Source organism: Rhinopithecus roxellana, chromosome 4 (assembly GCF_007565055.1).
Source record: "Rhinopithecus roxellana isolate Shanxi Qingling chromosome 4, ASM756505v1, whole genome shotgun sequence".
Taxonomy (NCBI): Eukaryota; Metazoa; Chordata; class Mammalia; order Primates; family Cercopithecidae; genus Rhinopithecus; species Rhinopithecus roxellana.
Window position 1 is genome coordinate 166,638,183 of NC_044552.1, and position 24,391 is coordinate 166,662,573.

Consider the following 24,391-nt stretch of genomic DNA (forward strand, 5'->3'; position numbering starts at 1 on the left):
ATTAATACTTATAGTTTATTAAGTATTAATTTAATACTTATAGTTTATTAAGTATTAATTTAATACTTATAGTTTATTAAGTATTAATTTAATACTTATAGTTTATTAAGTATTAATTTAATACTTATAGGATATATGTAGATCTATAGATACAGATATATAGTTCTGTCCCCGCTAAGAGCACCCTGATTAATACAACGTCCTTGTATCAACATGAATAAAGGTGGAGGCCATTATCCTAAGCAAACTAACACAGGAATAGAAAACCAAACACTGCACGTTCTCACTTATAAGTGGGAGCTAAACACTGAGTACATATGGACACAAAGAAAGGAACCACAGACACTGGGGCCTTCTTGAGAGTGGAGGGTGGGAGAAGGAGGAGGACTGAAAAGTTACCTATTGGGTACTATCCTTATTACCTGGGTGACAAAATAATCTGTATACCTAACTTTCGTGACATGCCATGGACCTATATACCAAACCTGCACATGTATCTCTGAACCTAAAGTTAAAAATAAAGGTAACTCAATTAAATGTGCAGCCAGGGAGATTAAGCAAAATATAACACAGGAGAAAACGACAACAAACAAAACAATACCAGAAAAACTTCATTAAATATTAATGATAGAAATTGGTGTCATATATTCCTCAGGGATTTTAAGAGGGCTCTTCTATCTGCTTTATTTAACTGGAGTTTTCCCAAATATAAACGAAATCTCGAATAGTTTAACACTCCGTTTGATAAATACAATGTTTGTAAGATTTCAAGAAGAAGCTTTACTATGATCTCCTATAGAAGAAATGTTTCCTTCAGTTCTTGACCCAGTAAATTAGAACATGATTTCCTAAAGAGTGGTGACAGCCAAATCATGAGGCCTATTTTTTGTTTTGAGCTAACTTTTTAAAAAAGAATTCTGTTCATTGTAGAGAGAAAGGTTTCATGGTAATAGGTCAGTGGTTCCCAAAATGTGGTCCTCCAGAGACGCAGCATCAGCATTATGGAGAAACTAAGAAATTCCAATGATCAGGCCCAACCCAGATCTACTGAATCAGAAGCTCTGAGAGCAGGGCTTATAAACTTGTATCTTAACAAGCTCTCTTTGGGATTTTGATGTACACTACATTTGAGAACCCCTGAACTAGGTTAACTCAGGTAATTTGACAGGAATGGGAAACAAATTGATTGGAAACAATACTTTAATCAAAATATTTGTATAATATAAGTACTGCATTGTTCCCACAGCAAACAAAGCAAAAAATGTTAATAATCTTTAGTCTGGCCAATAACACATGAGATATTAAACCATGAGATCCTGAATGTGCAGTTTAACAATCAACTCTCTATTTGCTGTTATATTTAAGAGTAAATAGGACAGCCAATTCCTGAACAAATGGCATGCCATCACTGCATAATTTTGGTTTTTATGTGCTTGCGGTTGTTGTTTAGGAGCTTATTTTACTGTTAAGTCATGTCTCTAAGTCATTTAAGAGCATTAGAACGAAAAGATATGGTCAAATTTATGAGGCCAAGAATGAACCTCCTGTGAGTACTTTACACCACATTGAGAATCTAATTATTGGTCTATAACACAGCATTTATTAGTATTTTCTCTTTTCATATAGACTATGTTGCAAATTGGCATACAACAGTATCCAGTTTTAAAGGGCCATTTATATGTAAAGTAGCTATTTTATCTATTTGTGGTAGTTCATAGGTAAAATACCCTGTTTTAACACAGGACTGGTGATAGGAGGTTAAAAACATTTTTAAGAAATGAAACAGCTTTCAACAGTGAAAGCTATGCCAATACTGTAGATTTGGAATACCATAATTGAGAAACATCTGTAAAATGAGGCCTGTCTTATAGTCATAGTGTGAAGATTTATGTACAACTTTCCTGAGATGCATTTTGGACTTCTTTTAAGTGCCTTTTAAAAAAAAATTTTTTTATGACAAGGTCTCACTCTGTCACCCAGGCTAAAGTGCAGTGACACAATCATAGCTCACTGTAGCTTTGAAAGCCTAGGCTCCAGGGATCCTCCTACCTCAGCCTCTCAGGTAGCTGGGACTAATACACCCAGCTAATTTTAAATTTTTTTTTTTTTAGAGACAGGGTCTTGTTTTGTTACCCAGGTTGGTTGCAAACTCCTGGGCCCAAGTGATCCTCCTGCCTTGTCCTCCAAAAGTGCTGGGATTATAGGCATGAACCACTGAGCCTGGCTTCATTAAAATTCTTAACAGGGAAATCAGTAGGATGGAAATATAAACTAGAGATGTATGTAAATATTTCTTGATGTCTAAATACTTCAGGAAACTCGAACATTTTCAATAAATAAACATTTAAAAAAATTTCCTAAGGTCTTTCCAAACTCTTCACACAGCCTAAACTTCTTCTACCAATGATTAATTAGAATCTAGAAGGAAGGGGAAAATAAACATATTGGTTTTGTGCTGGTTGAGCCTTTACATTTGAAAAATCATAATAAGGTGAGAAACTAGAGGATTTCCCACTAACATCAAGAATAAGGCAGGGATGTCCCCTCTTACCACTGCTTTTCAATTCTGTATTAGATGTCCTAGCTAACACAATAAGAAAAAATAAAAAAGGAAATAAAAGGTATACTGATTAGGAAAGAAGAAAAATAAAATTTTGTCTGCAGATGACGTATTTTCTATGGAGAATATCTGAATCAACAAAAGAAATCTGAAACTAACAAGTGAGTATTGCAAGTGAGTATAAAAGGCTAATATAGAAAATCAGTGCTTTCCTATGTATCAGCAATGGACAAGTGGAATTTGAAATTAAGAACACAATACCACTTGGATTACATTGTGAGCAGCCCCCCCTAAAAAATGAAATACTTAGCTATAAATTTAACAAAATATGTACAAGATCCACATGAAGAAAACTACAAAATTTTGATGAAAAAAATCAAACAAATGGAGATACTCCATGTTTACAGACAGAAGATTGAATATCAAGATGTCAGTTATTCTCAACTTAGTTAACAGATTACTGCAATACCAGTCAAAATTCTAGCAAGTTATTTTGTAGATACAAACTGATTCTGAAGTTTACGTAGAGAAGCAAGAGGTCCAAAATAGCCAGTTTCTGACAATGATTGACACTACCCAACTTCAAGACTTTCTATAGAGATACAGAAATCAAGACAATCTTGTCTTGATTTGTGGTACTGGTGAAAGAATAAATCAATAGGAACAGAATAGAGAGCCTAGAAATTGATCCACTTTTGTCAGTTGATCTTTGACAAAAGATCAAAGACAATTAAATGAAGAAAAGATAGTCTTTTTAACAAATGGTGCTAGAAAAACTAGATATCCATATACACATACAAACAACCAAAATGAATGTAGACACAGACCTTATACCTTTCACAAAAGGTAACTCAAAATGGATCATAGACCTAAATGCAATACTATAAAACTCCTAGAAGATAACATAGGATAAAATCTAGATGACCCTGGGTTTGGAGATGACTTTTTAGATATGACACTAAAAGCACGATCCATGAAAGAAAAAACTGACAAGCTGAACTTCATTAAAATGAAAAACTGCTCTGCAAAAGACACTGTCAAGAGAATGAGAAGACAAGCCAAGGCCTAGGATAAAACATTTGCGAAACACATACCTGATAAAGAACTGTTGATGAAAATATACAAAGAATTCTTGAAACTCAATAATGAGAAAGCAAAGATTCCAATTTTAAAAATGGGACAAAGATCTCAATAGACACCTCACTAAAGAAGACAGACAGATGGTAAATAAATATATGGAAAGATGTTCCACAACACAAATCATCAGGTAAATGCAAACAACAATACCTACTGATTAGAATGGTCAAAATTCAGAACACGAACACCACCAAATGTTGGTGAGGGTATGAAACAACAGGAACTCTCATTCATTGCAGGTGGAAATGCAAAATAGTACAGATAGTTTGGAAGACAGTTTGGCAGTTACAAAATTAAACATACTCTTACCATATGATACAGCAATAGCACTCCTTAGTATTTAAACAAAGGAACTGAAAACTTATGACCATACAAAAAACTGGACAGATATTTACAGCAGCACTTTCAGACACGTATTATAGAATATTTACATATACATATTTGAATGATGCTTGTTTTATGTTGAAATATAATCTGCAATTTACATATATGAAGATAACTCAGTACATTAAGTATTATTTTACAGAGAGAGATCCAAAATACATCTCAAGATCCAAGGCAGATTCCACTAAGCTTGATTTTCTAAATAACCTTTTAAAAATTATGTAGTTATTTCAAAATATTTTTAATTAAAAAGACGTACACAGATATGAACTCTCCAACACAAACATACAGCTGTATAGCCTAGTGTAACATTATAAGACACACGCCGTAGTAAGCAGCATCCAGATCAAGAAACAGGACTTTGCCAGCCACCCTAGAAACCCTACGTGGGCCTTGTCCCAATCATACTTCCTTCTCTCTCTCCCAAAGCAACCACATCCTGGCATTTACTATCTTATATGGTTTTAGCAACCAAATCTACACCATTCGACACTACAGACAGTCATGATCATTTTAAAAAAGGATGACTTCGAAGCCTCTTATTTTAAACCATAGGCGTCTCAGTTTTTCTTTTCTTTTCCTTATAATTTATGTGGACAAATTTGGGTTATTTGAACTGTTGGAGACTTATTCTATGGGTTCCTGACTGCATATGTGTGGTGGAGTTTGGCACGTTCTTTTTTCTGTATTTATGACAAATTGGAAGCTGGATGTGGAGACTTGATGCCTTTGGCAAGACCATAGGTGATATGTTGTCAGGAGGCATGTCTGTGGTTTGCTCTCCTTTTGAGAAGTGAGCAGCTGTTGGTGACCATGGCCCAGATCCATTAATTCATCAGGGGTTGTAAAAATGGGTGATTTTCTAGTTTTATCATTTCACTTTCATTTGTAAGCAGGTATAATTTTAAGAGAAACTTTGCTTATCTACTATTTAGTTACCGGTGATATAGTTCATACAGGAGAGGCAAGACAAACGCCTGATTCCTTTATTTACCAGACTTCTTTTTCTTTAAAAGTAATTTATTTGATTCTGACTACAAAATACAGGGAAGGAGCAAGGGCTACTCTGTAACGCCCTGGTCACACATCTTCCCAGTGTATGCTTCTATACATACTCTTTGTAAAACAGCAAGCTCATACAGTCCCCAAGTGTTTTTTTTTTTTTTTTTTCCCCACATTCTCACAGCTGCAGAGTATATAAGGTGGGAAGTTAAAAACAGATGACCCATTCAGAAGGTAGGGTTCCCTGCATTCATGTTCCAGCTCCCTTTTGCTAATCTTGAAACCAAGGTAACTGGCTCTTCTTACTATTGTTTTACCTTTTTTTTTTTTTTTTTGAGACAGGGTCTCATCTGTCACCCAGGTTGAAGTGTAGTGGTGCAATCTTGGCTCACTGCAGCCTCGACCTCCCGGGCTTAGGTGACCCTCCCACCTCAGCCTCCCAAGTAGCTGGGACTACAGGCATGTGCCACCATGCCTAGCTAATTTCTGCATTTTTGTTAGAGATGGGGTTTCATCATGTTGCCCAGGATGGTCTCGAATTCCTGGACTCAAGCGATCTCTTGGCTTCTCAAAGTGCTCGGATTATAGGTGTGAGCCAATGCGCCTGGCCCTCATTTTTCTAAAACAACTCTCTCATGAATGAGTAGGCCATAGACAAATTACGCCTGAACAATTCTTAGAGTCATTTAAAGTAACAATATAGATGAGCAATTGACTAATGCCCTTTCCCGCCACAGCTTCCTAAGTCCCAGGCTATCTGTAGCACCTGGATTGCCACCCTTGGGTCCTCTACACCCTACAGCAGCAACGGTGGAAGGCCAGGCCAGGCCAATCATAGGGAATAAACAGTTTTTACTGGGCTCAAACCAGGAGTCCATAGGTCTTGAGGACCTCTGTGTAATTGTTTTCTTCTCCACATTCTTTTCGGCTTGTTTACATAGTGTCATAAGCTGTTTTTCCTTCCAATAGTGGATATTGGCCTTCTCCTTCCTCTTCTCCTGGGTGGCTGTCACTTCCAGCCAACCTCGTGAACCAGGCACCCCAGGTAGGCAAACTTTCTCACAGGCTTCAGACACACAGCCTTGGGAGCAGCAGGAAGCATCATCCACTTTTTCTTGTCATAGGGCAGTGGGATCCCATTAGATACCTTGGGGTGGTCAGGGACGGCCTGGTTTCACTTGGTCTTGCGGGGCACCATGCCTCAAGCAGTCTGCCAAAAGACGCAGGTGGGGGGCCTCAGAAAGGTTGGTGTTCATTTGCTTGTGAAGGAAGGCCAGGTACTCCAACTTGTTTCTGTGGAGAGTGCCAAAAATGTTGATGCCTTTGCAGTGCACGACCACCACCTTCTGGTCCAGCAGTACTTGCCTATCCATGACGGCGGTCAGGCAGCCCAGAAGGTGGCCTCGGCCAGTGAGCATCAGGACCTGCCCCTCCATCTTTGGCAGCTGCCTGGGAAAATACCAGCTTTCAAGATAACTGCTTTCCTGTCATTCTTTGAAAGTGACCAATTATTTTTGCTTTTCATTATGATGACTTATCCATTTGATTTTTATTTTTAATTACAGATAGGGTCTTGCTATGCTGTCCAGAATGGTTTTGAACTCATGGGTTCAGGCTATCCTCCTGCCTCAGCCTCTCAAGTAGCTGTGATTATATGCATGCTTCACTGCCCGTGGCTTGAACTTATCAATTTAAACATACTTAGTGGATTTTAATCTGTTAGACAGCTCTTATTTTTACTGAAACTCAAAATTCTCATTTTTGGCCAGTGGAAGGCCTCTTCAAGTTGCTCCCGAGTCCTTTGACCTTACTCTAGTAGTCTTTGTTAGCTTCTTTGTTACCTGGTTTGATATTTCGGACTAATCTTGTACATTTCCAATTTCAGTCTTTTCTCCAAGAAGCCCTGGTTAGTGGAAAATATTAATTCAAGCCTGCGCTGTGTGTTAGAGATGCTCGTAGCTACCGGTTTCATTACTGTTTCTAGGCCTTTTCAGGGGACACACACATATATGCATATTTATATATATTTAAAATACAATATATCATATGCTCATATTAATATTTTCAAATAAAACTCAGAACTGTAGTGTTTTTCTTTTTAATACCTTTATCATACAATTCACCCATTTAAAGTATACACTTTAGTGGCTTTCGTATACTCACACTGAGTTGGTTCACAATTTTAGAACATTATCATCATCTCAAAAAAGAAGTGCTGGGCCCATCAGCAGTCACTCCCCATTTCCCTCCAACCCCCTGTCCTAGGCAACCCCTCATCTACTTTCTGTCTCTATGAATATGCCTATTTTGGACATCATACAGTATGTGTTTGGTTGTCTGAAGCTTGTTCCCAGGTAGATTCATCAATTCATCAGGAAAGACTCCTGGAAACAATATTCCCAAGTTCTTGCAAGCTGATAATAGCCTGCCTGTGTCATTTATACCTGAAAGTCAGTTTTTCTGGGTATAAAAATCTTTGTTTCTCATTCTCACCATGGCTGCCAGAATATACCTTGAGCTGGTCATTAAAATGAGAGATCTATTTATAATATAATAGAACGCAATCTGCAAATTTGGGGTAAGAAATGAGTTAAAACTGTGGTCATCCCGTAAGAATTAGTACATATTCCCAACTGTTTCTGTGAATACTGCAGTTTATTGTTTTCCTTTAACGACTTCTTACTTTTTAGCATCTTCCTTCTGCTATCCACCAACTACTTTCTCTTCCATAGAACACAGTATTTTTCCAGGGGAAAAAGATGTCCAACTTTTCTATTTCTTTTTCATTCCCATGTATACATATCTGGACTACCTAAGCATTGTATGGGAAGAAACACAACTCTACATTTCACTGGAAGGAGTCACTGGGTTTAGATAAAAAAAAAAAAAAAAAATGGGTTAAGAAGTTTTCACTTATGGGAAGGAAGTTTATCCCATTATACCCCTCCCCTAATTTCTAGTATTCTGTGAACCTGAATGTTAGTGTATCATAGTTCTAGAAAACTGGATTTGAAGGAATGCTTAAAAGACATTTATTTCATATTCCATTACTTAAATCAATTAAAAAAAAAAACAATGTGATAAGGGTTTGCTCTAGGTAATACCTAATAACCAAATAGAGCCTGAGAAACCAGGATTCTAGATTCTAAAGGTCATGTTCTTTCCACCCTATAAGAGCTACTTCTTAAGTTCATTAGCTGGATGTCTCCAATACAATGACTATTTCAAGTAGCCCTGTCTTTATTTTTATTTATTTTTTTCTTTTTGAGGCGGAGTCTCACTCTGTTGCCCAGACTGGAGTGCAGTGGCATGATCTCGGCTCACTGCAACCTCTGCCTCCTGGGTTCAAGCAATTCTCCTGCCTCAGCCTCTTGAGTAGCTGGGGTTAGAGGCGTGCACCATCACGCCCAGCTAATTTTTTGTATTTTTAGTAGAGATGGGGTCTCATCATGTTTGCCAGGCTGGTCTCGAACTCCTGACCTCAGGTGATCTGCCTGCCTTGGCCTCCCAAAGTGCTGGGATTACAGGTGTGAGCCACCCTGCCCGGCCAACCCCGTTTACCAATGATTTACCTATAGGCTCAAAATTTGGTGATTTCCCTCAGAAAGAAAGAGAACTAGTAAGGGCCTCAGATGACTACATAAAAGTCTACTCCAATTACATGTTCTCAGACAAGCAGCTCGTATCCTATTACCGGAAGGAGAGGCACAGTCTTAGGGTGACAAGGAAGTAAAGAGAAAGAATACATTATTAGCTTTTTGTCACATCTACGGATCCCATGAAACAGTTTTTAAAAATTAAGTATTTCAAATTTACACATAGCTTTAATATCTGTATAGTCCTAACCAAACTATCAATTCCTATCATTAACAGTCTTAGATTTGCTTTGGATAATTAAAAATAAAGTAAAATATTACAACATTTAAACATACACTTTCTAATTATCTTGGGTTTCCATGGTAAAGTGAGTCTAGATTTTGATTTGTGAAGCTTCATGAGTTTCTAGTAGACTGTGTCCTTCCCTTTTAATAGTCACCTCTTTTATCTCTCAGACCAGGTTTTCTTTTTTCTCTGCTCGTTACTGAACAGCTTTTCTCTTACTCCTTTCTTCCTCAAGCAAGCATTCATTCTTTTTGAAGTTTCTTAAGGGCCATTTACTGCTTGTAACAGGAAAGAGGCTCTTTGCTATGCCTTTCCTAACACCTTTCAATTAGATGCTGTAGGAAAAGACAAAGTCACTGATTGTGCCAGGTATCTCAGTAGCCCAAAATTTCCATGTATGTTAGTAATAAACTTTATTATATTCTTATCTATAGCAATAATATATTAATACGGTGTATATACTTATCACAAATAATTCAACTTTTGACTTCTAAATGGTTAAGGAAAATGCAAAGAGATTAGAAATGCTCATTTTTTTTTAAAGAATACGAAAGACATACTATTGTGTACCACACTTTCAACTGATTTATCAATGTGTGTGTGTTTTCAATGGATAAATCTTGTTACTATCAGCAGCCTTTGTCTTTTTGAACTGCTTTTGATAATATAAGGACGAAGTAGTTGGATCTGAGACTGTACAAGGATTTATGACCAATCTTTAAGCTTTATGTCACCTCCATTTCCATGTGAATGGAGGATAATATTAACAGCTAATAGATGTTGTTGTAAATAACCTTCTAAGATGGAAATCTATAAATTGACTATCAAGAAGGAAATCCAGTTACCATTAAGTCAAGTCATTTTCTTTATGAAATAGATGTCAGAAAGGGAAAAAGATGACTTTTAAGACTTTATAAGCTGAATTCTAGTATGAAAAGTTAAAAAAATTTAAATCTTAAGAGGTTAGAAAAACTGAATCCTGAGTAAGAATGGGGAAGAAATTTAGTTAATGATTTTTTTTCCAAATCTGTTGTGATTTTCCCTTAATATTTTTCTGATCATAAGAATACTACAAATTCACTATGGAAATTCAGATGTGTACAGAAAAACAGGCAGGGGGAAGGATCACATACCAACCAGAAGCAAATATTTAGGAATATTAGGTTTATAGGTTTATATTTAGAAATAGCTCCATATGCATTTTTCTCTATATTTTCCATAGCTGAAATCATGTTATACATGAAAGTACCCTGCATAATTTATCATATCCATACATGCCCATGCCCTTAATTAAACAAGCATACATTTTAATGGCTGCATATCATTCTGTTATGTGAGCATTCCATGATGTGCTGCGCTCCGTTACTGCTGAATATTTGAGATGTTTCTTCTTATTTACTAAATATATAAAATATTTCCAAGACCTGCTTTTGGCATAATGTAATTACATTTTTGGATTATTTCCTTTGGATAGATTCCTCAGTGCAGGATAAGAGCAACTGGAACTAAAAGGATCTACTCATAGATATGGCACTTTTTTTTTTCTTTTCCAGAACCCTTTTATCATATTGCATTCCCAACAGCAATGTCTGAAAGTAAATTTTTTGCCCCACTCTTACCAAACTAGGTATTAACATGGTTTTCTGTCTTTGTTAATTTGATAGGAAAAAAAGGGTGGGGGGAGAGGAGTCTAAGTGTTGGTATTTTATTTTGAGTGTTCATAAAGTGGGTAAATGCTGATTCAGCATTTATCTGGACATAAGGGAAAGCAATGAATGGATAAGGAAAAGTAGTGGGAATTGCAATACCAAGTAGTGGGGTTGCGTGGGATTGAGAACATCTGTCAATGTGGAAAACTGTTGATTTATGAGTAATAATTAAACTCCATTATTTGAGGGGACCTCCTGAGATTTCACTATGGGTTGGACCCCTATGAAAAACTCCTGACAGATGCCAGGTCATTGGATCTAATCTTAGTTTAACCTTAGAAGCACTGGTTTTGAGTGTTCTCATTTGCGAACAATTAACATAATTAAGGGGAAACATACTATACAATGTTCATTGCAAATCTTTAACTATAATGAATAGATATTTTAATCATATTTTTCTAGTTACTTTTATGATATATGACAATAAATCTGAGCGATCCTGTCGCACTTTTTCTAAGTGAATAAAATATAAAGAGCACTGAAGTCCAAATTTTTATTCATAGTCTGGAGAAATTCATTAAAGTGCTGTCAACATATGGTAGATTTACGAGCTATTCCTAAGTGCTTTTTGGAGTTCTCTAATTACATAAAAGCATACCAATTGTATTGGTAAGCCTTCACAATTTATGTCTGTTGATAAAGCCAAAATATTTTAGTTTCATTTGAAATGACAAGGTATTACCTTTTCCCTTCATATTTTATATCAGATATGATTTGAAAATTGAAAACACTTTTTTCTAAATCGTGAACATCTACCTCAGTGTCTCAACTACTACCATCTTCAATATGCCTGAGAAAAGGCTGAATGTATACCTTAACTGTCACGATGTCACACCAAAATATATTCATTTTACCAACATTTTGAAGTGTATCTGACACTAGTTCAGAATAAAAAGAGGGATTAAAGCTGAAATCACATGGCTGTCTTTATATATATTAAAGGTTTTTGTTACATGTACTTACTGGACAATGAAAACCATTTTACTCTACTGAAGAGAGTGAGAGATTGAGGAATAAAAACATGGAGAAAGAAAATAATTTTTTCAATTTAATGAACTATATGAAAAATTCAAGGAGAGCTTTGTGTTTTGAGAAAGACTTAAGTGCAATGAATAATTTCAAATACAACTTGTGCAAAAATCTGTTATTAACTCATAAGCATTATGAGTGTGATTATGGCGTAGTTTTCATAAGTCAATTATTCTTTATTGCTCAAGAAGTAGAAGATTTCATGGGCTAGAAGGTTGCTGCTAGTTCCTTTTTTTTCTTTTTGAGACAGAGTCTCACTCTGTTGCCCAGGCTGGAGTGCAGTGGCATGATCCTGGCTCACTGCAACCTCCACCTCCCAGGTTCAAGCAATTCTCCTGCTTCAGCCTCCTGAGTAGCTGGGATTGTGGGCATGCACCACCATACCTGGCTAATTTTTTTATTTTTAGTAGAGATGGAGTTTCACCATGTTGGCCAGGCTGGTCTCGAACTCTTGACCTCAGGTGATTTGCTTGCCTCGGCCTCCCCAAGTGCTGGGATTACAAGCGTGAGCCATCGTGCCCTGCAACTGCCAGTTCATTTTTATGAGATTTAGGTATTTAACTGATGAGCAAGTAAACAGAAGAGGAAGAAAAGTTGTGGTACCAACCCTGGCAACACTGGTTTTGGGAATAATATGTGGACAGGTTCATACGTTTTGCTACAGACAGCAGAGTCTAATCCCATTTCTGTCATCTCCTATATGGCTAAGGATTAGCTTCTCAGAGCTTCAGTGTATCTACAATATGGAGATTATGTAATTACCCCAGTACTGATGTTGTACTTGGCACACAATAAACCGTAAAAAAACAGTTTTATCACCACTGCTGCCTTCCTTCTCCTCTTCCTCATTCCAAAAGAAAGAAAGAAATGAACCATCAATAGAGAACTCTTAAGTTCCTCTGTTTAGAATGTTATTTTCTCCAAATCTTCCATGGTTGACCCTTCTATGTCATTCAGACTGTGGCTCCAATTTGGCCTAAAGTAGTCCTCATCATCTCCCTTTCCCACCCTCCGTCACTTTATCCCATGGTTATATTTTCTTCAGAGCTCTTATTGCCATCTAAAATTATCCTGTGAACTTGTTGAACATTTTATCCCCTTACCATGTAAATTTCATGAAAGCAGAAACTTTGTCTAATTTGTTCACTGCTGAATCCTCCAGAGACTAGAACATGGCATGGAACATAATAGATGCTTAACACATTTGCTGAATAGAGGAGTGAATCATAAGGGACTAGACATGTTAAAAATTGGAAGCCTGACCAGATGATAGAGAGAAGTCTACTATAACTAGTTATTCAGGTCTCAATTCTAAGTTAGTATTATTCTAAGTCTAGTTATAAAGCATTCGATGGCAGAAACTCATAAATGCTGGAGTTGTTATTTGACGTAACAATTAAGCCTAAACTGTATTACACAGTGTTCTTTCTGCCTGACTACAGTAAGTACATGAGAGAAAACGAAAGAAGTCACTATTTAATAATCATAATACCAAGTTAGATCTAAGAACTGAAACACATAACTTAGCAGTAATTTATAAATTAGAGCAACTGTGGTTATTGTTTTGTCAACTAAAAACAACAAAATATGATTACACAAGTAAATGCATCAACCTACTAAACGGCATTTATAAAACTAAGATGAAAATCTCTTCTGCCTATCTTTTCTAACTCTAGCCTTCTACCTAATGGCAAGAATGAAAAACAAAAGTGTTTAGAAGAAAGAGCCATGAAAAAAATTCTTCTGTTCTATGCCTATTCTATTAAAGCTCCTGAATTTCCTTGTTTTTGAAGGACCCTAGAATTTCTATCTGTACTACTTCAGAGGAATCGGATACTTCAAATTATTATAAAATAAAGATCAATTGTTAAGTTAAAAACAAACATTGCCCTCAAGGCTTATGTTTATTTTAATATCAATTTAAATGAATTTTCAGCTAAATTATAAGACTAGGGTTTGCTCTAGGTAATACCTAATAACCAAATAGAGCCTGAGAAACCAGGATTCTAGATTCTAAAGGTCATGTTCTTTCCACCCTATAAGAGCTACTTCTTAAGTTCATTAGCTGGATGTCTCCAATACAATGACTATTTCAAGTAGCCCTGTCTTTATTTTTATTTATTTTTTTCTTTTTGAGGCGGAGTCTCACTCTGTTGCCCAGACTGGAGTGCAGTGGCATGATCTCGGCTCACTGCAACCTCTGCCTCCTGGGTTCAAGCAATTCTCCTGCCTCAGCCTCTTGAGTAGCTGGGGTTAGAGGCGTGCACCATCACGCCCAGCTAATTTTTTGTATTTTTAGTAGAGATGGGGTCTCATCATGTTTGCCAGGCTGGTCTTGAACTCCTGACCTCAGGTGATCTGCCTGCCTCGGCCTCCCAAAGTGCTGGGATTACAGGTGTGAGCCACCCTGCCCGGCCAACCCTGTTTACCAATGATTTACCTATAGGCCCAAAATGCAAACGAATCGTGGCATACTCAGATATATAACCTCTCTTGGGAAAACATTTCATCATGTAGCAGAAGTGGACTCAGTTACTAAAATGGTTAACCCTATGATCTGTCAATGAACTATTTTCTAAAATGTATTAAAGAAAAAAACTTAAAAAAGTACATAAACCATAAATCTACATCATAAAGTGATAACACAAGAAAGTTTGACAAATGAAATCTTTAAAGGACATCCTTTAGAAGGCACCTCATTCCTAGACCATAAAAATTTTTAACAAAAACAAATTTTTATGAATCAAATCATAGTTTCATACATTAAGGTAAGACTTAATTTACACAAGAAATCCAGGCCAGGGGCAGTGGCTCACGCCTATAGTCCTAGCACTTTGGGAGGCAGAGGCAGGAGGGTCACTTTAGGTCAGGAGTTCAAGACCAGTCTGGACAAAATGGTGACGGCTTAAGTAATTAGCCAGGCATGGTGGTGTGCATATGTAGTCCCAGCTATTCAGAGAGCTGAGGCAGAAGGATTCCTTGAGCCCAGGAGTTCAAGGATGCAGTGAGCTATGATCATGCCACTGTGCTCCAGTCTGAGTGACAGAGAGACCCTCATTTCAGAAAGAAAAAAAAAAAAAAAAAAAAAAAAAACCAGTGACAAAAATCCAAAACAAATTCACAGCACCACAATCAAATTATCTACATTTATCTATGCAGATAAAATTCCAGGAGTTATTGTTTAGAAGAAACAGCTCTGTACAGGTATAGTTGCATTTAAATCCAGCTAATTAGCTGATATGCATTTTGTTTACATTTCTACTGCCAACTCTAATCATCTGACTTACTTCTTAAGGCTCTAGAGTCATTCTAGAGTCATAATGTTTGTTCAACAATCACATATTTAAACTTCATTCTGCATGAATAATTCCCTCTGCTTTTTGTTTAAGCAGTAAGCTTTGTTCAGTACACATTTTAGTATGGATTTATGAATTTTATAGAAAGCATTTATATTTTAGCAGTATTAAAAATCAGTTCACTGGTGCTTAGATTTTTTAAAACAGCAATTTTTACATCTTATTATTTTTAAAATTGAAATACGTTGCATAGTCAGTGATAACTGATATCCGTCCCCTCCAAATCTCATCTTGAAATGTGCCCCCCTTCCCAGTTTTGGAGGTGGGGCCTAGCAGGTGGTGTTTGGGTCATGGGGGCAGATCCCTCATGAATGTCTTGGTGCCCTCCCCTTGGTGATGAGTGAGTTCTTGCTCTGCGAGTTCACATGACATCTGGTTGTTTAGAGATTATGACACCTCCCTTCTCTCTCGGTCCCTTCTCCCACTGTGTCACATGCCTGCTCCCCCACTGCCTTCTGCCATGAGTGGAAAGCTGCCTGAGGCTTCACAAGAAGCCAAGCAGATGCTGGAGCCACGCTTACATAGACTGCAGAACCGTAAGTCAAATAAATCTCTCTTCTTTATAAATTACCCAGCCTCAGTATTCTTTTATAGCAATACAAAATGGATTAACACAGCCATGCAGATAGACTCTGGCAAAATCCCCCCTCAACCACTCAATCTCATAATGTTATCTTAGATCATGACATCACTTAAAACTAATACATTACAAAAAAATTATAATTCATACATCCCACCATATAGCCTTAACTTTAAAAGCTTCCAATAACCTGTTAAATTATGGCTACTACTCCTATTCTACTTCAGCTAAACCTCAAGCAATTCAACCAGTCCATTTTCTCTCTAACCACTATTTACCTGCCTTTTTCCTACTGCCTTATATTCATCTTGGACTGCAGGGTCTATAAATTCAATAAATTTTGCCAATACTTTAAAATCCATGCCTTTCTCTCTGTGTTACCTGGCTACCAAACCTCAACTAAAACCAACTAACTGCCTTCTCCATGCTCGTACCTAAAATGTCAATCACTGTTGGAAAAAGTATTATACACTTATGAGGATTAAGCCTACCATCAATTCATGGCTACTAGCCTAGACACTGTCCAGGACCTCTACCATGTTTCTGTAGTCAACCCTTCAGAATGACAATTTTAAACTGTACACATTCACATCAAACATCTCTCCTGTCCCTGAGTCTCAGCAGAAATCCTTGTCTTGTACTTAACAGGGTCTACCAGAGAATAATTATCTCATTTATTTGCCACCAAGTCTAACAAGTTACCTACTTGTATTCCTACCTTCTCCCCCACTTTCTTATATTACAAAGGATGCCTCCCCAAAGGCCATCTGTTTTCGTGAATGCCACCTTCCCTAACTGCTTAAAGACCCTGAACTAATCTTAATTTCCTTACCATCTTCTCTTCTTCAATCAAAAAAAATTTGGATTCTATCCTATTACTCTACCAGAAGAACCCTGCATAAAGTCATCCATGACCTCCATGTTGTAAGATGCTAAAGAGAGTCCATATACAACTTCTAGCAGCAGCATTTGACACAACTGAATATCTCAGTTTCCAAAATACTATTTTCTCTTGGACTCTGTGATGTCACAATCTACTAGTTTCCCTCCTACTTCTCAGACCACGACATCTCAGTCTCCTTTTCTAGCTCTTTCTTCTCATTAACGCTTAAATAGTAAGGCCTATTGCCCTGGACAACCTTATTCCTGTCCATTCCTTCAATTATCATTTAGTTGTTGATGACTCATGGGTTCAGGCCTATCGATATCTTATCTTCTGTGTTTGAGATCTCTAATGTCTAGCTGCTATTCAGTAGCTTGGAGCCAGAATGCCCAAGTTGGAAGCCTAGCTCTGCTACTTTGCATGTCCTTGGGCAAAGAACACTCTGCCTCTGTTTCTTCCTCCATAAAATGAGAATAAAAACAGTTCCTACTCCTACTTTATACGGTTGTTGTGAAATTAATATTAGAATTAACATTTGTCAATGGGGACTACGTTTCTCTTATTCACTGTTGTTTCTGCAGCACCAACTGCAGTGCCTCAAAGCAGGTGTTCAATAAGCATCTGCTGATTCACTTAATGAATGAAATTACCAGATGGTAAATTATCACAATTCTGAGGCATTTTCTGCTAGCCCTATTAAATTTTAAATTCCTTGCTACAGCTATCTTATATACCCTTCTAAAGGAGATCACAATTTCAAAGAAAAATAATTTGCAAGAACATTCCTGGAAAAAACAACTTTTGTTGAAAAACATTCACTCACAGGCAAAAATCTGTGTTAGAAATCCATGTCAATATGACTCAGGCAATAAAAATGATTTGAAGTACTGGTTTCAACAGTCATTATGAATTATAAAGTGATTCAATATAAATCAAAATATAACGTATTACCTCACCTCTTTCATTAGGCTTTTGAAAAATGAGAAGTGACTGACCTAGTGCGCACTTAAATCAAAGAAAAAGTGGTGGAAGGAAAAGCACCAGGTCTTCGACAACCAGGCAACACAGCAGGCCGCTGCCAAACAGCAACTGCCTCCCATCACAGACAACAGCAGTGGTGGTATAGAGGGCAGTACATGTCTGTCTGTCAACTTTACTGTTTCAAATCTGGAAGGCTGGGGAGAAGCCTACAAAGTAGAAGATATTTCCAGGAGAGGGCAAACTTTGTAAACAAGTGCTTTTTACTTGAAAATGTAGTGAAGATGTGTATTAGTGAAGATTCGTATCCCAAATCATACTTGTCACCCTTACTACTTTGGTGCCATTTTATGGAAGGTGTTTTCCAGTGAGACTGGCTGGCTCCAGTGTGGGGACTCTTGAAAAAGTTTTCTTCTCAGTAATTCTTATCTTCTGCTACTCTGGGCAGTCGAGAGGGCTACACAGTCTAACCCAAGTCAGCGGTCGCTGTGGTGGTCATGAATGCTGTTCATCACCTCCTCTTCACCCCTTTAAGTTACAGTGGCCCTATGACTTGCTCTGGCCAATGAAATGTAAGCTGAAGTAACATGGGTCTTTCAGACAGGTGCATTCAAAGCCAGTGTGGGATTTGCCAGAATCTCTTTTGTCACCACTCCCTCTTCCCCATGACAACTGGAAATGACCTAGATGGCAGCTGCCCCAGCAGGTTGGACTCTGAAGGAAAGATGATGAGAAGCAGAGTCCAGGTAGAACATACTGTCTTAATCCATTGAGATTGCAGGCTGTTGCTGAGTGATAACACAGGTCTATTTCTCACTGATGTGAATTTGTAATTTGCTGCTATGTGTAGGGAATTATGCTAAACTACAAGGAATAAAAACATTCCATTAAAAAACAACTGAATTTGGCCAGGCGCGGTGGCTCATGCCTGTAATCCCAGCATTTTGGGAGGCCGAGGCGGTTGGATCATGAGGTCAAAGATCAAGACCAGCCTGACCAACATGGTAAAACCCCGTCTCTGCTAAAAACACACAAAAAAATTAGCCAGGCATGGTGGCGGGAGCCTGTAATCCCAGCTACTCAGGAGGCTGAGGCAGGAAAATTGCTTGAACCTGAGAGGAGGTTGCAGTGAAGTGAGCTGAGATCGTACCACTGCACTCCAGCCTGGGCGGCAGAGCAAGACTCCGTCTCAGAAAACAAACAAACAAAACAAAACAAAACAAACAAACAAAAACAACTGAATTTTCTGACTTTCCCTTTCTGTTAGGTTTCAAGCACTCACTTGGCAATGAGATCAAGGGGTAGGCCAGCTTCTACCATTTACGCATAAGTATAAATAAGTTTTAGTGCTGGGATTGTTAGTGAAATGTAGAAATGAGCTCATGAATTGTGGAGATAAAATTTTTACAGCTTATGAAACAATGCTTTCAAAAACAATTATCAGTACAAGATAGGGCTTATGCAGAGGGACAAACAGAACAAATCTGAGTTAAGGGGTAGGTATGATTTCTGCAATTCACTCTAGGACAAGAAAAAGTAGTAATTTCTTTTGACTAAAATATGTGTTGTTTTTGAATTAACTCTGTACTTTTAAAACGTAAATTAAATTTACCTATCATAATGGAATAGTCATTGTGTAACAGCTATAACTCATTAACCATGGAAATTTAATTATAAACATAATAAGTAAAATTATAATTCTGTTTTACTGAATTAAACTTTTAAATGAAAATATTAGCTATTCAGTATTTTACATTCCTTTCTTATAAAAATTTCAATACTGCCAAATAGCAAATTAATATTTAAAATATATGTAAGGCTAAATCTAAACCTCTAAGAAATTATAGGGCCAAACACATTAATATACAATAATTACATAATTATATAACTACATTAATATTACAGTCAGTATCACCTGATAAATATAATTAAAATTGTTCCTTTCTAGGAAATTGGCATAAATGTGTCATTAAGTTTTAGTTAGTTTCCTCAAATTAATGACCATATATATACTTTGTAGAATCACTTTCACATTTACTTTTTATAATTTCTTCTTAGGTTTATAATTTCAGAATGCTCTATGTCAAATCTACTTTAAATGTCTACAATAAATGAGCTACTGTATTTAGTAATGATATAATTTACAAATAGTTTCCAGCTGATTTTGAAAACTTTCTTTTTCAGAGAATCAGCATTTACAGAACAGATAAAAAGGAAGATGTTTTGCTAGCTGGGGTGGTTGGAGGTGGAGCCACAGAGGCTGTATGTGGTTAGAGATGATGCATATTGTTAATCACCTTGCGACATCACGTTTTCTCCTTCCAATCTCTTACCACAAGCCTTCCAGGCCAATTGCTTATTTATATTATCCATGTACAGATTTTACTTTAAAAGTCACTGGAAGAATTTTCTGTTGGGGTTTTAAAAAGTGAAGGTCACAGAAAACCTGTTGAAGAGTTTTAGTCAATGAACATTTACTAAATGTTTTCTAGTGCCAGGCATACAGTGCTAAGCATGAGGATATGAAAACAGCAAAAACATCATTTTTATTTTTGAGTTGTACAAATCCTACTGGGGAAAAGGGAGTGAGGAGGTGAGAAGGTTCACAGAGCCGTAAACAATGAACTATAACAGCAGTGTATGCAGAGAATGCAGGAAAGGAAGAGAAGGGGCAGGGGGTGGGGTGTCTTAGTGTTGTAAAACCAGGGAGGGCCTTGGAGGGGCTGTATCTATCTTGGCAGGTGGAAGGAGCAGGGTGAAAGCCATTCCAGGTAGAGGGAATGCAGATATAAGAAGTACTCAGATGTGCTTGGTGCGTTTTTTGGAAGAAAAAGGGTCTGTTATACAGTGGAAGATGCATGAGGACCGTTATGAAGGAAACCAGAAAAAGTAGGCTGAGACTGAATTACAAAGGTTTTGTAGGCCGAATCAAAACGATTAAACTTTTAAGGCCACATGGACCAGTGGTGGTTTGCAAGAAGACTGTGTGGAGTGATGACGACTTTCCTTAGTGCTACAGTGGGGGAGAGACTGAAGAGGGGAGATGCTGGCAGTATGAAGGTCAGTTGGATGAACATCACTGTCAGTTTTCTCCCTGTGTGCTCGCCTGTCATTCCAATAACAAAACCGACCAACCAGAACATCAACTTTTTTCTTACAGGTCTCATCAAGTTTTCCAGTTTTGATTTATGAGCTACATTTAATCAGTAAAATGTAAGCTCCACAAGGCCAGGGACTGGGGGCTATTTTATCTCAGGCGTATCTCGAGGCCATGGGCAGTGTCTGACATGTAGTTGACACTCATCCAATACCTGCTGAAGAGACACATGATTTCTTCCAAACAGTGATTGTGATCTGGAGCATCTCTCTCACTGCTTTATCCCAATCACCACCCAATCTGATAAGCACCGTTTCCATGAGCTGCTCTGTACAGGTGAGGACACTATACAAAAACATGCTTAGAAGAGTCTTCCTGCTGAGGGGGCCACTCAAACTCATGGTCATCAAAACTTTCTGTCTCTTAATAAGTGAACAACATGGTTCTTACTGCTTTCAAGGTTTTTCCCAGAAGAGTGTCTCAATAAGGATGCTGTTGAGAAGGGGCAGAGAAAGTTTTCTCAGCTTCTCTTTCATTTTGCGATCTATTTATATTCTTATTTTTGTTATATCTCTTTTTTCCCCTAAATTAATGAAATATAGACTTAACCACATATTTACTTTTTCTTAATGCAGACCTTTGGAGCTATGTATTTTTTTAAGTATAACTCTGGCTGCTTTCCACCAAATTTAATGTGATGCTTATACTGTAGTTGTTAAATAGTCTAATATACTCATTCCTTGATCTAGTTATTTGAGAGATTTTTAAATTTTCAAGTAGGTCTACCATTTTAAATATGTGTACATTTCTAATGTTATATTTTGATTGGAGGTATGATGTACATATTTTCCTAAAATTTTCATTGTCTATAGCATATGAAAAATATTGTAAAGAATTTAAGTATTGTATTAGTCTGTTTTGTGTTGCTATAAAGGAATACCCAAGGCTGGGTGATGTATAAACAAAAGAGGTTTATTTTGGCTCATGGTTCTGCAGATGGTATAAGCAGCATAATATCAGCATCTGCTTCTGGTGGGGCCCTCAGGAAACCTACAATCATGGCAGAAGGTGAAGGGGGAGCAGGTGTTACACATGGCCAGAGGGACAGCAAGAGAGACAGGGGAAAGAGAAAGAAGGTAGCACCCTTTTTATTTTTTTTAAGTAGAGACAGAGTCTGCCTTTGTTGCCTGGGCTTCTCTCAAATTCCTGAGGCTCAAGTGATCCCCCTGCCTCAGTCTCCCCAAGTGTTGGGATTACAGGGATGAGCCACCATGTCCAGCCAGATTCTTTTTAACAACCAGACCTTGCGGTAACTAATAGAGTGAGAACTCACTCATTACCCTGGAGGAAGGCACCAAGCCATTCATAAGGGATCTGGCCCCATGACCCAAACATCTCTCATTAGACCCCATCTTTAACACTGGGGATCACACTTCAATATGAGATTTGGAGGGGACACACATCCAAACTGTATCAATTACCTAATTTTCAATTTTGCTGTACCACTATTTCAATTCTTCCTTTTAACTGTATTGCATAGCTCTGTTATTTCTTCATTGTATGGGATTAACATTTATTTTTATTTTAAGGTATTATGACCACTGTTTTCAATTCCGGCCTTTTTATTTTTTTCCCCAATTAGGCCTTTTGTTGATATCTCTGCTTTCTGGATTTACATCTACCTAATTAGAGATCATAATTAAAATTCTTTCCATATATAAGAGAGCAGGATAAATCTAAGCTCAATTGTCATAATTTAGAATTTAGGCAGGATTTGGGAAGGTGCTAATGTATTTCTGGTGGATCCAAATGTATTGCTGGATTTTTCTTGTTTATACCACGTATTTCTACCTTTTATGGAAAATTCATCATAGCAATATATGTGGGTTATTTTATGATATCAAATTTTTTGTATTCATATGGCAAAACCAGATTGCTGTTAATTCTCTTCCCTTCTTTGCTCTGATCCCTAGGAAACCTGAAGATACATTTCCGTACAAAGCCCAGATGATTTACAAACTGGCAGAATACACTGCTATGTGCTAACCTTACCTGAAACTTTCATATGCCCTAACTTTATTCTCTGTTTTTCCACAGCTCTGATGGAATCATACACATTTTCCGGCACTCTGATTATTTTGCAGAATGAGGCAGGAAACAGACGGATAGTCTGGGAGATTACTCACTTTCTAATGAATTGTGGCAGACATTGAGTTTGAAACATAACCAATCATATATCCTAATTTTCTTTTTTCTTTTTTTTGAGATGGAGTCTCGCTCTGTCACCCAGGCTGGAGTGCAGTGGCACAATATCGGCTCACTGCAAGCTCCGCCTCCTGGGTTCACGCCATTCTCCTGCCTCAGCCTCCTGAGTAGCTGGGACTACAGGTGTGTGCCACTACGCCTGGCTAATTTTTTGTATTTTAGTAGAGACGGGGTTGCTCTGTGTTAGCCAGGATGGTCTCCATCTCCCGATCTTGTGATCCACCCGCCTCGGCCTCCCAAAGTGCTGGGATTACAGGTGTGAGCCACCGCACCCGGCCCATATATCCTAATTTTCTAGAGAATTTCTAAACTTTTTATGATTATCCATAAAACAAACTCTAAAAAATCGATTTCTAACTCCCAAATGCTCCAAATATCTTAACCCTATTATGAAAAAGCAAATACATCTTCCCACCAGTAAACATTCTCAATCTTATCTCCTTTCTACTCCACAATCCTACTCCCCTCCATGTTTCCTCCTTGTTAGTCTTAAAATTTGGCAGTATTATACTTATTGAGTAAATCTCTCTCAGCAATATTTTGTACTGGTGTTTGCAGCAGTGGATAACTTTTAGGGGGAATCTGAAGAAAAATCCTTTTGCTGCCTTCAGAATGAAAGGTTATCATAGTAAACTCATCTACTGTAAAAATCCATTCTGTCTCTTTTACCATTCTTGGATACGATGTCTTCCTCACCTTTTTTCTTTGAAAGCTAGTTCTTAATCATTTTGGCTTCCAGGAGTTGGCTATTGTTTTTCTGTTTTACACACTTAAATTGTACTGGCGGAATGTTTTCTTTGAGGACTAAATACTCTGGTCTATTCTAAATGTCGTCTCTTAGCTTACAAAACAGTTTTGCAAATCAGATTACATTTTTTCAGATATCTTATTAACTTGTCAGTTTCCATGTGGCTTGTCTATTTCCTCTGCCATATTTATATTCACCACAGTGGGTGAAATCTTATTGTTGGCTCCTACCCGTCCTACCTCCCTACCCTTCTCACAGGGCCTCAATTTCCTGTTCAGGAATCTATACTTCCTTATACTACTCAGTCTTCACGGGATATGAATCCAAACTTTGCAGAAGATTTCTATCATATCCTTTTTCATTCTCCAAGATCCCCAAAGAGGCTGAATGTAACGGAAACTCTCATAATTAGTTTCTTTCTCCAGGGACTTTGTGTCTTGAGTAGACTAACAGAAGGGTGGAAGAAACAGTCATGTTACTAATTGTAGGGTGTCCCAGGGTGATAGTACAGCTATAGAGATCCCCTATGCCAACTTGACACTTTTTGTTCCAAGTTGCTCTTCAGCCCTCTCTCTGATTCTGTAACATCTCTATGTCCTATTACATTCGCTTTCTGCTCAATATAGCTATTGGTTTCTGTTGTAAAACAAATAATGTTACATGGTATATTCACATAAGTTCTTTTCTACATGTGTCACCTTCTCTTGCAATGTCATATTTTACACGTTTTTGCACTTGTCAATTTCAATATCATCTTTGCTTTACTCTTATTCTGTAGTAG

General features: G+C 37.5%; 1 protein-coding gene and 1 pseudogene across 3 annotated transcripts in view; both read right to left on the bottom strand.

Annotated features, from left to right (window-relative positions):
* MAN1A1 (mannosidase alpha class 1A member 1) overlaps positions 1–24,391 on the bottom strand; it is a 172,129-nt gene that overhangs the window by 86,599 nt on the left and 61,139 nt on the right. The gene's annotated exons all lie outside the window — the stretch shown is intronic.
* LOC115896917 lies at positions 5,945–6,519 on the bottom strand (annotated as a pseudogene).